The 14,787-nt window shown below is 39.4% G+C and overlaps 1 protein-coding gene across 5 annotated transcripts in view; it reads right to left on the bottom strand.

The window, feature by feature from the left end:
• Positions 1–14,787, bottom strand: part of LOC130888055 (suppression of tumorigenicity 18 protein) — a 245,577-nt gene that overhangs the window by 124,536 nt on the left and 106,254 nt on the right. For 3 of the 5 annotated variants that reach the window (XM_057790885.1, XM_057790884.1, XM_057790886.1), the window contains exon 1: positions 4,678–4,814. The exons of the other annotated variants lie outside the window; for them this stretch is intronic. The gene's annotated coding sequence lies outside the window, so the exon portion shown is untranslated. Of the gene's footprint in view, positions 1–4,677; positions 4,815–14,787 lie in introns of those variants that run through there. 5 annotated transcript variants of the gene reach the window in all.

The following is a 14,787-nucleotide window of genomic DNA, read 5'->3' as shown; positions in this document are numbered from 1 at the left end:
ATTTACTTAACGACCAATCTCATTAGCTGCCAGGGTACAATGGGCTGATGCATTTTCTATGTACACACTCTACACAGTGACCCTCAAGGTTGCCGAAGGTCTATTTAATCAGTCAAATGCTGAATATATTTGCAGTAAATCACTAAAAATATAAAAAGTACGGGACTACCGAGGTACCTCACAGACTTAATATTTACCCGTGCTTATTCACAGGCAATAAAATGCATGCATATTTAGGCAAAATGAAAGTAGACCAGGTGGATACAAATTATCTACCGCACACTGATGACCCTAATTTTAAGAAACTTTCCGAATCAAAGGTATTTTCTCCTAATAAGGAACCCAGAGTTGAAATTTAATTTCTGTCCTAGCTTAATCATATTAAGCACAACAAAAAGAATCAGTTCCCTGGGCAGATTCTTTTTGCTCCCAGCTCACCCCTGCCTCAGTCAGACTCCTTGCCCAAACAGCCTCAGAACTGGCAAAGTTGTGCCTCCTGCCCCTTTCACGTCCAAGGTAAAAACCCTTTTTAACTCCTATGAAAAATGAAATCCTGAGAGCCCTCTGAATGACGACAGCTGTCCATGAGTATCAGGGAGAGTGCTATTGTCCGTGTGTCCCTGGGTAAAATGAATACTTTACAGCAGAGGCTGTTCAGCTTGGCTGAAGAGAGTGGGGAGAAGGGGAGGAGGTCACTGGAGATTTCGCACACTAATTTAATCTGGGAAAAGGACAGGCTCCGCATCTCCCCTGAACAGACTGGCAGCAATCTGGGCCCCCACAGAACTATCTCCTTTTGCCTGTGCTCTATTTATTCCTTATCTCTGTTTACCAACCGCTAGGTCCCTTTCATTCACACCATGAGGCAGTTTCCCTACTATCAGTCAGCAGCTGACACTGTGGAAGAGCCTCAAAGGCAAAAAGGAAAAAAAAGAAAAAAGATCAAAACTAAACCAAAGCTGTCTAAACAATGCAACAGTACAAGTAAATGCATAAACCCTAATTCTTAACCCAGCCCACAGGGTACACACAGACCCTTTAGAGTCAACCCAGCACACACACCACATGAGCTGTGGGCCATGTTGGAAGGCTAAACATCATTCCTGAAATCATTGGCCACAGGGAAAAAAAAATGGCTAAAATATACACTGGTTACTGAAGCAGCCTTGTCTTGGGGATACACTTATCTCTATCACAGATCAATTAACTGGCAACCAGAAAACATTTTCCTTGCCAGAAAAGGTGAGTTGTATGTTTTCTAAGGGAAACCTAGCTCTTGTTAAAATGATAGGAGTTAAGAAAATCCATCAAAGTGTTTGGAGTTTAAACATGAACAGCATAAGCGTTCTAATACCCGATCATGATGATTGAATATGATTTGAGAAACCTGGCATCAAAACTTCATTACACTTGTAGAAAAATATCAAAGTATGCCTTAAACCATTTAATTAAATTGTATGCCCATGTCTTACAGATTTTTTTAACACTATTGTCAAAATGATTAATGTCACAGAGGAGAAAGGAGAAGACTTCAGGTGCAACTTTCTAATCTTTTAAATCACGTTGCTGACTATGACTGAAAAGAGAGACTAGACAAGAAATGTTGAGAGCAGACTGTGGGTGAAGAAAACTATTGTGATTTGACCTTCCAACCCCTGAGCAGATGTAAATTTTGAATATAAGATATAATCTACCTAACTTAATATAATCTACACATTTTTGAATATTTCTGCAAATAATATAGGATGTCTGCCTTATATAAATGTCATTGAAGGGAGGTATTCACTTCACTGACATATTTATGTGTAAGCAAAAATGACTATGTACATATGGTAGGTGTGGACACATGCACTACCTCCCATAGACACAGGTGCAACATGGGAAAGCTTCTTTTTTCAGTTATTCATCATTTCTCTAGATTAAAACTGAGACTTTAAACTTCCCTGAGTGTACATTTTTTAGCTTTGAATTAATTTAAAATGATTGACTATTGTCTAAAAATCAACATCATATTGAGTCAGTCATGAAGATCTTTCCCCAAAATAGAAGACCATGTAGCTCATTATCTAAGATGATCAGGACCACATCTCAGTGTGTTTCCACCTATATGCATTACAAGCAATGAAGTCTTTACTACTTGGATCCTTTTATCCAAATGAATTAATGAATTAAATTTATCCTTTCAGCAGCTGCTAGGCAGCAGATGGAGCCATTTCTGAAGCCTTGTTGAATTCGATCCATAAAACTCATTTCCTAGGGTTAGCAGTCCAAAGTTTCTTTTAATGTTTATATACCACTTGGGATTTTGAATTTCATGATGTTAAACTTTCAACTTAACTATTCTTTTGCATTTTCATATCAAACAATTATGATCTTTTGGATTTCTATAGCAGACATGGAAGGTCACATAAGGATAAGAATTGATTTCCAGAGCAATAAATTCCTGCAAGTTGCATTTTTTCGATACGTTTGTCCACACGGCTGTATGCCCCAGAGACCGTTCCCATGGGGCTTTCATGTTGACAGCATGGAGTTCTATATCTGAGAGCTGTGAGTTTTGTTGATTTCCACTTAAATCGTTTAAGCTGCAAACTGGAGCCCTAGTTAGCTTCATGCGTGCTCTGTTTCTGAGTTTTTAAATGCAGTTGTAAGTAAGATTGCTACATTATCTGAAAACATTCACTGCACTCACTAGGTTTATTACTCTAAAAGCAATACAACCCTAACTTTCAAAAATGGAAATTAAACCAGTTACAGAGATACAGAGCAATGCAGTTCTATAATGGTTAACTTTCCAGAAACCAGCTACCTTGGACAGCTCCAAGCACCTCTTGTCTTTCCTGTCACCTGCAGTCGTTTTACAGAAGAGGACGGAGGAAACTTTAAATCTTTCTGGTTGTTGTGATAGAAGAATGACAGTCACTATAAAAAAAAATCTCACTTAAACAGGACTGAATTCGAGTCTTGTGAAAGGTTCCAACAGACTTTGCAGGTTCCAGATACGAGCAAACCACATGTCCTCCATGTCACGGTATATTCAAGTTTAAGATTTTAAAACCGTGGAGCTTAAGAGGTTGCTCCTGCTGTAACACAAATATGACTAAGAGAAGAGTGAATTGCTCTTGTGTGCAACAGTGATTTCCGCTAATTTGGCATAAGGAATCTATATTAATCTAATAGTGTAGTAAGCCAAGAAGGCCACATAATAATCACCACTGAGTAATTGAATATTTAGAATGAGGAAAAAGAGAACATGGGTGATCTTAGGTTACAGCATAAAACTAGGATATTCTGTTGTTGACATCAGCAAAGAAAAAATGTAAAGTTAGAGAAAGTCTAATTTCATTCAATCCTTCTTTTGATTCTGGACTTATTTCCTGAAAATTACTTCCTTATCATCAGGATAGTACACAAAACCATACCCAATATTTATTTATCAAAACTTCTATTTAACTTATTGGACTTCAGTGCCAATTTTGCAGTGCCAAGGTGATGTGATGCAATCTTTTTTGACATAATTCCCTATTCCTAAAAATAAAATATTACTAGAGTCACCGCATGATACACTTTGCCTTTTTGCTGCTGCGTTCTCTGAAACGGAAAGGAAAGACTCAGGGAACTTTGATTTTCCCAAAGCACATCAAAGCAAACGCCCTTAACAGGTGTTTTGCTGACAAAAGAAATATGAGGTAAAATACAGCTCACCAAGGTATGAGCATGTTCTCCCTGTCCCCAGGTAATATTTCATTGAAACCATCCTTCTGTAAAATTTTGTTCAAGGTGAGTATAAAGTCTCGTTCTTCTGCTTTTAAAGAATTACTCTTTAACTTCTGAGCATGCTCCCAACATGCACTTCTACCCACAACGAAGGGTGTCATTTTTTAAGACTGGTCTTATTCAATTTTCTAAATACTCAAATACAATATTATATATACCCAACTCATGAATTTAAATATCTTAGAAACTGCCCACAAACTTTTTCTCTGATATGTAGCTAAAACCAGGATTCTGACTTTTCAGAAAGCAACTACAAATCCCTTTTTTAAAGGTAACAGCAATTAATGCAAAATTACATTAATAACTTTTAGCATAGCAAAGATTTCTATCTAAATAAAGACTTGGAAGACACAAGATCTCGCTGATAATTTCTACAACCTCATAAATTAGTTCAACAGTACTTTTCTGCAGAGAAAAAAAGTGTACTGTCTCATCAATATTTTGTTACAGATTTACATATTTCAGAAATATAGATATGAACAAAAGCAGTAGCTGATGCAGCTTAAACGTAACTGCACTGTGATATTTTATTCTAAACACTGTCTCAATATCCCATTTTTGGAGGAGAGTAAGAAAGTGGAGGAGGTGGGTGGTGGTGAATGAAATTAAAATCATGCCAAATGTACATACATCACAACAGAAACCAAAACAAACAGCAGTAAAAAACCATGGGCACTTCACCCTTTAGAAACCGCCCCCCGCCCCCCCCCACAAACACACACACACACACAGAGAGAGAGAGAGAGAGAGAGAGAGAGAGAGAGAGAGAGAGAGAGAGAGAGAGAACAAAAGTAACTATTAACTAACTACTCAAGACCTGAAAACTTGCTTACTGTCTGAGCTCTTAAAACGTCAGGGTAAAGAGAATGTGGTTTAAAAAAAAAAAAGTTTTAAACTTACTTTTTTGTGTGTTTCCAAAACTCTTTCTCTCCTCCCTGGTGTGCTGAGAGGAAACAGTAAAGCTGTCGCCTTGAAAGGTAGTTTCCATGATATGACATCCAGTGCCTTTGACTGCTTGGCGATAGGCACCTGCGTGTAGCCCTCCTTACGTCACACCTCCCTATTCAGACCTTCTCAATATGATCCACATTTGCACATCAACAGCCTCATGCGCACACACAGATTTTTTTCGGCTCCGGGCCCAAAACTTTCACTTTAATTTTCATCACATGATTGCCGTGGCATATGTCCTTCCAAACCGCCCATATATCAGTCATCATGCAAATGAGATGGAATATCACTCCTCTGCAGCAGATGGCCAGGGACGATAACAATGGCTCAACAGAGGAGATTCAATGTCCCTGACTTTATCGCCACGGCAACAACAACCTAAAATATATGTAATGGAAGTGGTGCTTATTAATTTTGCAGGCTCGAGTGTTCTGATTTTGTGAGTGAATGGGCTGAGTTAAAAAGGGGGCTGTGTCCTCCTGCCTCTAGAAGACTATCTATAAAAGCCAGGGACCTGGAAATTATTTTCAGTGACTAAGAAGGCAACAGCCTAGCAATTATTTGAGTAATTAGGTGTAATTCCTCCCTGTAGGCCCTGTACCCTCCTGCGCTTGCCTCACAGAAGCTCACGAATTAGACAGCACTGATACTGAAAAGGAAAGTGCCTCAAGATACTGCGGGAGAGCTTGCAGGAGCCCTGTCACTTGGCCTCCACCAGGCTTGGTAAACACAAGCCCCAAGCTATAAGTAAATAGAGGCCCCACTTCACAAACACAGACCAATTAAAATGACAAAGGCAGCCACACTTCGGGGTGGAGCTTCGCCTCCTGTGAGTGGCACACAGAATAGTCTCTTGGTTCCGGCAGAGAGCCTGTTTCCAGGACTGGCTGTCAGGAACACACACATCTCTCACTCAGCAGGCTGTGCCTTTCTCACTAGGAATCTCCACTCCCACCCCCCTCCCAGGGCTACTTTTATCCCAGACTCCAAGAGAATATTCCATAGATTTACCACTTCGAACTGCACTAATATGGAAATCACAAAAAAAAAAAGTAATCAATTCTTCAAAATCTGCAGCCAGCCCATTTGCCAGGCCCACCAAGGCCATTTCTAGGGCACACAGGAGAACAGGGGATAGGAGATCTCCAGATATTACCTTGGAAGCTTTTAAAAAGCATTTGTTCCATCATTACATATTGTCTGATAAAAAGATGCTTTTCTTTATAGGGCTGAACCACATATCAGAAGTTCTGAAGTTGGAATTTACTTTGTTCATTGTCCTAAGAAAAAGCGCTATTGGCAATACCCCCTAACACAGGAAACGTAGGCTCTGCCACTAATTTAAAACCAGACGGTAAAAAGTACCATTTACTGTCCTCGAAGAGGCTGAGTGAAAAATTTAAAAAAAGAACTGAAACTTCGCATCATATAATTCAGCAAACCTCAGACACTCACTGTACTGAGTGAGGCCTGCTTCCCAGGGAATCCACTCTGCGAAGGACTCCCACTGTGCTCAACCACAAGTCTGTTTCAGAGAAAAGAAAAAGAGCTAGTCACAAAAGCTAGTCACTTTCTATAGCACACACAGAAATAACTGATGATCTAACTTTTAAGGTCCTACATTTCGTGTGGTGTGGGTGGGTGCGCTTAATATGTTGCTTAATATCAATTCATCAGTATTTTGCAATATGTTTGGCGCTTGAGATATTCAGCTGCCTAGTGCACACTTTCATTGTACTATTTAAAGGCAAGAGTTGGAGGCAAAGACATGTTAGGGGGTAGCAAATTTCCACTCTCAACTTCCCACACTAGGAGTGTGTAGAGAACATCAGCTTCACACTGCGGACTTCTCCTGAGCTCCCGGCTACTCCATGAGCTGCACATGGAGTACATGGTGGTGCTCCAAGCACGGTATAGCCAGGAGAGTTTCTAGAGAAAGCTCAGTGACCTGACCAAATCGGGAAACGTTAGAGGACGTTATATGACTGGAACAAACTCAGGGCCTATCTGGAGCATTAAAAACAACTTTATTTGTTAAGTTATGTGATATATCATACCATTGATTCATTCATGGAAGACAGTTTAATCATCACAAGTCAGCCATCATTATTACAATGCAAGATTTTTTTCATCACCCTCAAGAGATGTGCCATAACTAACAGTATTCAATCTTTACCCCCAGTTTTCTCCCTCAGGAACAAACAAATACTCATCTGCCTTTTGTCTCTAGGAATTTTCTTATTTTAGAAGTTTCTGAAATATGAGGATCATACAATCCATATTTTGTTCTTCACTACTGATCAATATTACATTTGCTGCTTATGTTTAAGCTCTATCTATTGGCATCATGCATTAGTTGTTTATTTAATCTTATACTGATTAATATTTTATTATTTGGGAATATCACATTTAATTTTTGTATTTACCAGATGATAAATATTTATCTTCATTTCTCCTGCATGTGTACCTAGGAGTGGAAGGGCTGGATCATTTAGTAATCCTCACAGTTGTCTGAGGAACTAAGAAATTGTCTTGAAGTGTCATAATTCATGCATGATTCAATAGTCTATAAGAGTTCTGACATCCCAGCACCTTGCCAACACTTTGTTAACCGGCTTGTTTCCTGGGGATCCCTCAATGGATGTGAAGTGCTGCCTCACATGGCTTTGATTGGCATTCTGTAATGACTAACAACTCCAAGCATCTTTTCATGCTCTTCTTAGCTTTCCTTCCACACATTGGGCTTTAGGGACTATCTAGTCAAACATCTTTTTGACTTTAAAAATTGGTGCTTTCTTTTAATTATTGGATCATACAAAGTCTTTATTTTTGTGTTTTAGATGCAAGTTTCTTATTGGATAGATGATTCCCCAAACTGTTCTCCCACTGTATGGGATTATTTTTACATCCTCGATGGTTTCTTTTAAAATCAAAATTTTCTAATTTGGGTGAACTTCAATTTGTTGATGTTTCTTTACTTGTTTTTTGGCATGACATCTAAAACCTATTGTCAAAATCAGGTTGCTAAGGATTACTTCTATCAGTCGGGCAGTGGTGGAACACTATTGTCTGTATACCCAGATGAATTTCATTTTACTTTCCTGTTGAACTGCGCAGGACTGCCAGAAGGAAATGGCAAGAACAGACATGATTTTGTCCCTGGTTTTAGAGAGGAAGCAGTTCAGTCTTTCACCAACTAGAATGACGTTACCCCATTTGTGGTTTCTAACAATCACTCTAAAAGCGTCTTTAACTCAAAAGCTAACTGAAACCCAGAAAACCATTGGAGTAACCCCTACAGACACCCAAACTGAAGTCCTTCCCCTGCTCTTTTAAATTTCAAAAATGCCTGGGGTGGTTTCTTTCTTGATGTTGGCCAGGCTTCATCCCTTCCGTCCCTCTGAAGGCCGCTGAGATGCAGTTGGAATTTGTTCTCTCTAGGTTTGGAAGGCATGGTGCTTCAGAGAATCCTTGAGGAACTTACAACCTGTTTAAGTCGAGTGTAGACAGCACACCTAAATGTCACCTGTAGTCTGAGATTGATGGGGAAGAGTCTTCTGTTTTGTGTTAATTTCATTGGTTAAATAAAGAGACTGCCTTGGCCCTTTAATAGGACAGAAAATTAGGTAGGCAGAGTAGATTGAACAGAATTCTGGGAGAAAGAAAGCCGAGTCAGGCAGTCGCCATGATTCTCCCACCCGACACAGACGCAGGTTAATATCTTTCCTGGTAAACCACACCTTATCGTGCTACACAGATTATTAGAAATGGGTTAATCAAGATGTGAGAATTAGTCAAAAAGAGGCTAGAGCTAATGGGCCAAGCAGTGTTTAAAAGAATACAGTCTCGGTGTAATTATTTCGGGTGTAAAGCTAGCTGGGTGGCGGGACACAGCCCCGCCGTTCCTATTACATGAGATTAAGTCAAATACACTCAAAATAAAATGATACTGTTCGCCATGGTCACCTTTTCATTATTTAATTTCCATATGGGAACATCAGAGATTTCTTGGATTTATGTGTAAAAGTAGTTATATTTATATCCACCATGATACAGGAAAATAATAGGAAAAATATAAAACCAAATAATCTTTTGAAAATGAGTAAAGATGAGACATTTTGCATGCTAGCACATACGAGAGCAAATGTTTCCTACCATGAAAACATGCCGAGAAGGATGGTGAGTAGATAGATTATCAACAGTCACGGTCAACAGCACTGGTTTCAGTGTTACTGCTACAGAAGACACTGTTCTAAGAGATTTTTATACATTATTTTGTGAGTGGAGTCACTAAAGCCTAACTCTGTATTAGTAAAGATGTCGAATTAGTATTCAAGTTCAGGCTCTGCCTTCCAAGTCCATGTTCGTGTTCCCACACAGACGTGAATGCCATCTTCCCGTGCACCCTGATGTGGATCAGTGAGAACCTTCAGGAGCCGATGATGAGGAAACTCTCAGGTGAATTCTTTTCTCTGATCTTTCCATATTTTTAAGGAGAATTTGTTAACAGTAACAGGATTTCTAATGTGGCCTCTAATCATCTCCTACAAGACTGTCCAAGTGTTAACATCCAATAGTGTTTGCTTCAAATCAATAACATTGAGGAGATGTTTTAAATATTTTTATTTTCTCAGATTCCTTGGGAATCATCCAAATAATAAGACATACTTTATATTGCAGTAAAGAATAAAAAATTTTCAGGGAAGCTTGAAATATTATTTATTTGTACATATGAACTTATGTCTGTATTTAAACATGTATCTATATTTCTTGTATCTATTTCTCTTTTCAATATGTCATACTATCAAATATTGAAAGGAGCTGCTTGTTCATCCCAGCTGCCCAGAACCAAAATAATCACACAGAAACCATATTATTTAAATCACTGCTTGGCCCATTAGCTCTAACTTCTTATTGGCTAGCTCTTACATCTTAATTTAACCCATTTCCATTAATCTGTGTATTGCCACGTGGTTGTGGCCTACTGGCAAGGTTCAGCATCTGTCTCCAGCAGGGCTACATGGCTTCTCTCTCACTCTGTCTCCTTTCTCCCAGCATTCCAATTAGTTTTCCCCACCTAGCTCTGTTCCCCTATAGCTCTGCTATAGGCCCAAAGCAGTTCCTTTATTAACCAATGATATTTGTAGCATACAGAGAGGAATCCCCCATTACCTCCCCTTTTCTGTTTAAATGAAAAGGAAGGTTTTAACTTTAATATAGTAAAATTACATATAACAAAATAGGTATCAAGCAAGAATTACAGTTAACAATATTTATATCTGCTATAGGCCCAAAGCAATTCCTTTATTAACCAATGATATTCACAGCATAGAGAGGAGAATCCCACATCAATCAAATAAAACAAGGTTTTGTCTTCATCAAGCAAATAAATTGCATGTGGTCAATGCATTGGTGTCACCTGGCCACTTGTTCTACCAGCCTTGTCCTCATTTACCACATGACATGTGGCATTACCAGAGTAATAAAACCTGGATTCAGATTCCTCTCTATACTCCTGTGCTTTGAATCACGGGTAGAAGATGATCTGAAAGGGACACCAGGTGATATGCTCCTCTGCACATCCCTCAGTACTCTTGACCTTCCTGCATCACATTCTCATAACTCAAAGTCCAGCTCTGGGTAAAAGTGAGGTCATCTGAACAACTCAGGTTCTACTTTCCTCATTTCTCTGTATACTGCCTTCTTTATAATACACACACACAGACACACAAACACACACACACGGGAGGGGGGAGAGAAAAAGAGAGAGAGCTTAAGCTAGCTTAGTTCTATTTTCACAGAGGCAAGACATGCCTGCTATGATATCATTCAGGAAAAATTCTACATTTTCTATACATTTCCTATGTAATCTGAGTTCAAATTGTCATCTAGCCATAATTTGATACACCCCAGAGTTCCAAATAGAGAGTTCTCTACAGTTTGTACACTAGTTTAGTTAATGTGTTTTCAGTAAATGTCCCCATGACTAAACAGTATTTGACAGGATGAATGAGAAAGGGTGATGTCAAGACAGCCTGAGCAAAGCATGGGAGGTTGTTGGTATACACAGAACATCCTGGGATACACACAACAACAAACAGTTCTCTATTTGCTTGATCCTGCCCCTGAATTTTAAAGAGGTGAGAAAAAGATAAAACATCTAAATAAAGTATTCGAAGGCTGAAAAACTGGCGGCATGATTCCAGAGATCGCACAATGTTTGCGTTACACATTATGGAACAGAGAACATGACCAGAGGCTATTTTGGAGCATTCCCAGGAAACGAGGCAAGGATAAAAAGCAGGATGCTTGAGGACGTTTTAAGTGTGACTGTCTCCCACAATTCAGTGCTCATCTAGGGCATGCACAGAATTCAGCACGTCAGTTATCTGGTTTGGGTTCTCACAACTAGCAGTTTCTACATCCCGCACACCCAGGCTGGGGTCTGCTAAGAGACAAGCACACAGACAGAGGAAACTATGGCTTCCCTTGCTCTGCCTTGTAGATGATCCCAGAGCTTGGACTGTGCTTGGTTGTGGATCTCTGCATCTGATTCCATCAACTACTGGATGAAGGTTTTATGATGACAGTTGGGGTATTCAACAGTCTGATTGCAGGGGAGGGCCAGTTTAGGCATCATCTCTACTATTGCTAGGAGTTTTAGCTGGGGTCATCCTTGTGGATTCCTGGGTGTCTCCCTGTGGAGGCCTGAAAATGTGAGCCTGTTTCCACATTGACCAGAGGTCAGAGAGCTGAAATTTTCCTTGAGTTTTTTCAAGTTTATTGTGCTTTTACCTCCAACAAAGGTCCCACCTAGAAGTTGAGCAGAGAGTTCTGCTCTCTCAAGGTTATTGTCAACAGGTGTGGCTAATAACCAGACCTTTTACTCCAGGAATAGAGAAGTGGATTGTCCCTACCTCAAATAAGAGTCTAAGGATCCAACTAAGTTCCAGTTCCCTTTATGGAGATAACTTGGGATTTGACCCAGGGAATGGTTTAACTACAGAATGGTCTAAGGTGTAAGCTTCACTTATTTTGTTCTAGCAACAGAATGTTTAACTATGAATGTAGCCCACAACTTTCAATCGGTATGTTCGGTTCATTTCCTTGTATCATGTTAACAGAGTCTTTTTTTTTTTTTTTTTTGTCTTACTCCTACCTTTTGTGGTCAGGGGTATTTTAAACAGTTGGAAATTAAACGCGGGTGAATTTTAAGTACTCATAGAAATTCCCTTCCGCTACTATCCTATATATTTCTCCATTTTATTATTTTCACTTGCGTCTTCATATTCTTTGCTATATTTCTAACCTCCATGCCTTTACCCTGGCGAGAGGTGTTTTTGTTCTGACTGCCCCTAACATTTCCCTAGCACCAGGCTTCTCCATTACCCCACAAAGACTCTCTAACAAGATATCTCTTTCATTGCCCTTCCACTTCATCCCTCCCCAACTCAACCATCTTGTTTCCTCATGTTCTCGTCCCCCATTTTTCCCCTTTATTGCCCCTCCTCACCCCCAATTTACTCAGGAGATCACAGGTAATTCCCCTTCCCAGGGAGATCTATCATCCCTCTTAGGGTCTTCCTTGTTACCTAGTTTCTCTGGATCTGTGAATTCTAGTTTGATTATCTTTGATTTACTTCTGATGTCCACTTAGAGTGAGTGCATATGGTGTTTGTCTTTCTGGGTGTGGGTTCCCTCACTCAGGGTGATTTTTCTACTTCCATCCATTTTCCTGCAAATTTCATGATGTCATTGTTTTTTTTACAGCTCAGTAATATTCCATTATATAGATGTACCACATTTTCTTTATCCATTCTTCTGTTGAGGGGCATCTAGATTATTTCTAGGTTCTGGTTATTATGAAGAATGTTGCTATGAACATTGTTGACTAAGTATCTTTGTGGTGTGATCAAGCATCTTTTGGGTGTATGCCCAAGAGTGGTATCACTGGTTCTTGAGATTCATTGATTATCGGTTTTTTGAGAAAGCAACTTGCTGATTTACAGAGTAACTGTACAAGTATATACTTCCACCAGTAGTGGAGGAGTATACACATTACTCTGCATCCTTTCCAACATAATCTGTGCTCAGTATTTTTGATGTTAGCCATTCCGACAAGTGTAAGATGGTATAAAATTTTGAAGTGGCAGATATAGTCATTATTTTGACTTGGTAAGCTTCGTGGTAGATAATTATTGAAAATGTTATATAAATAAAACTATATATATAGTTGTATATATAGCTGTATGTATGTGTGTATATATACACACATACACACACCCACATATATTGTATTTATGTATGCATCTGGTATTGACTAATGATTGAAAAGGGAACCAGAGCTCAAACAATTATCATTTTTGGGCATAAACACTGAGAAATTTAATGAGCAGGAAAAGAAGGTCTTTATCTTTTTTGAAACCGAAAGCATTTTAGTGTAACTCACAAGACCCTACTTCTTCACTTTAGAGACAGAATTATATGTCCTTGTGAGCAAGAGCCCTAAACAATACTTTGTTTTAAGTATAAGAAACAGAGTAAGACTCAAGTAAAGGTTTTGAAAGTGTGTAAGAAAACCACATCTCATGAAAACTATAGAAACCCTAGAGTCAGAGCTCAGCGGGGAGAGGGAGGAGCATAGAGGAGCATTCCTGTCTCTAGAGACCTTCAAAATGGCACTGTAACTTCTTCTTCATGCCCAATCCTCCTCTCTGTTTTCCCAGGAAAAAATGCAACATGGTAGTTCCCATCAAGGGGCATAATCTCTAAACTAAAGAAGAATAAGAAGAAATGATAGCTGTGACGGGCTTAAAACAGTGTGATGAGACATATAAGGGCGGGAAGAGTAGGATCAACATGAACACTGGATGAGATTTGGGAAGCCAAGGGGAGTCAATTAGCTAGAGCTCAGAGGTCAAACAGCAGAGCACAGTACAAGTGTAGGATTATCAAGAACCCGGACCCTTGTATTCTTGAAAGAAACTGGAAAAGGATTAGGCAGAACAATGTAACAAGGGTAAGAGTTGAAGATAAGGTCAGACACTGGCAACAATTTCTATTCAGAATTACTGTGAGTACAAGGGTAAATGACTGGACAGTTCCAACCAGAGAAACCCAATCTGACTTGTCCTGTTAGATCATTCCAAAGCTACTGTATGGAAAATAAACTGAAGAGAGACAGAGAGAAAACAAGTCAAACTAAACACTATTGAGCCAATGTAGGGATCCATAAGGTAGCTTATGTTCTAGGAGGGTTGCCATGGAAATGAGGAAACATGGCCAGATTCAAGGAACAGAATGCATGGAATTTGTTGGAGGTGAGATGAGAATTATTTCTTTTCTGGGACACAGCAACTGCAAGAAGGAAATGAGTTCATTAATGGCAAAGGGAAACTGAAAGAATCAAGGTTTGGTGGGGATGGGAAATAAAGAGCCACCCTTCAGCCACATTCAATACCCACAGGGATAATTCTAGGCTTTAATGGAGAGTCCAGTTTAGAAAACATAAAGGCGAATGTCGCAGTAATGTAGGCATACTTAAAGATATCAAGACCAGGTAAGACCGCACAGGAGAAAAATAGCTGGGGAAGAACAGAAATCCAAGGATCATACCACAGATCTGGATATTATTTGAATACAAGTACAAGAGGAGTCTCTTAGAGCAGATAATTCCACTGAAGCCAAGAGGAAAGAGCATTTTCTTTACCATACAAATGTTGAGCAGGGTATTCACATTGGCACTCTTCACCTGGGAATCTGAAAGTATCATATTTCTGTCACAGTCAGTGTCAAAAGGTGGAAACATGGAGTGACCTCCAGACCCTGTGTTGATCTTGACCTGCTCTCTTGAGGGTTTCCTCTAGTGCTGTCTCGTCTCTCCCTTCCATCTCAGCATCAAATTCACATCTGAGATTAGAATGAGATTCAAAGGAAGGAACATCAAAATAAACGCAATGGTTGTAATCACCACTAATATAAACTCGGTGACACTGTCATGTCCTCATTCTAATCTGTAAGCTTCTTTTTGGGAACAACAGAGCACATTAAAAATCTTTC

The sequence above is a fragment of the Chionomys nivalis genome, chromosome 16, assembly GCF_950005125.1.
Source record: "Chionomys nivalis chromosome 16, mChiNiv1.1, whole genome shotgun sequence".
NCBI classification, from domain to species: Eukaryota; Metazoa; Chordata; class Mammalia; order Rodentia; family Cricetidae; genus Chionomys; species Chionomys nivalis.
This window is presented reverse-complemented; position numbering and strand designations above follow the sequence as displayed.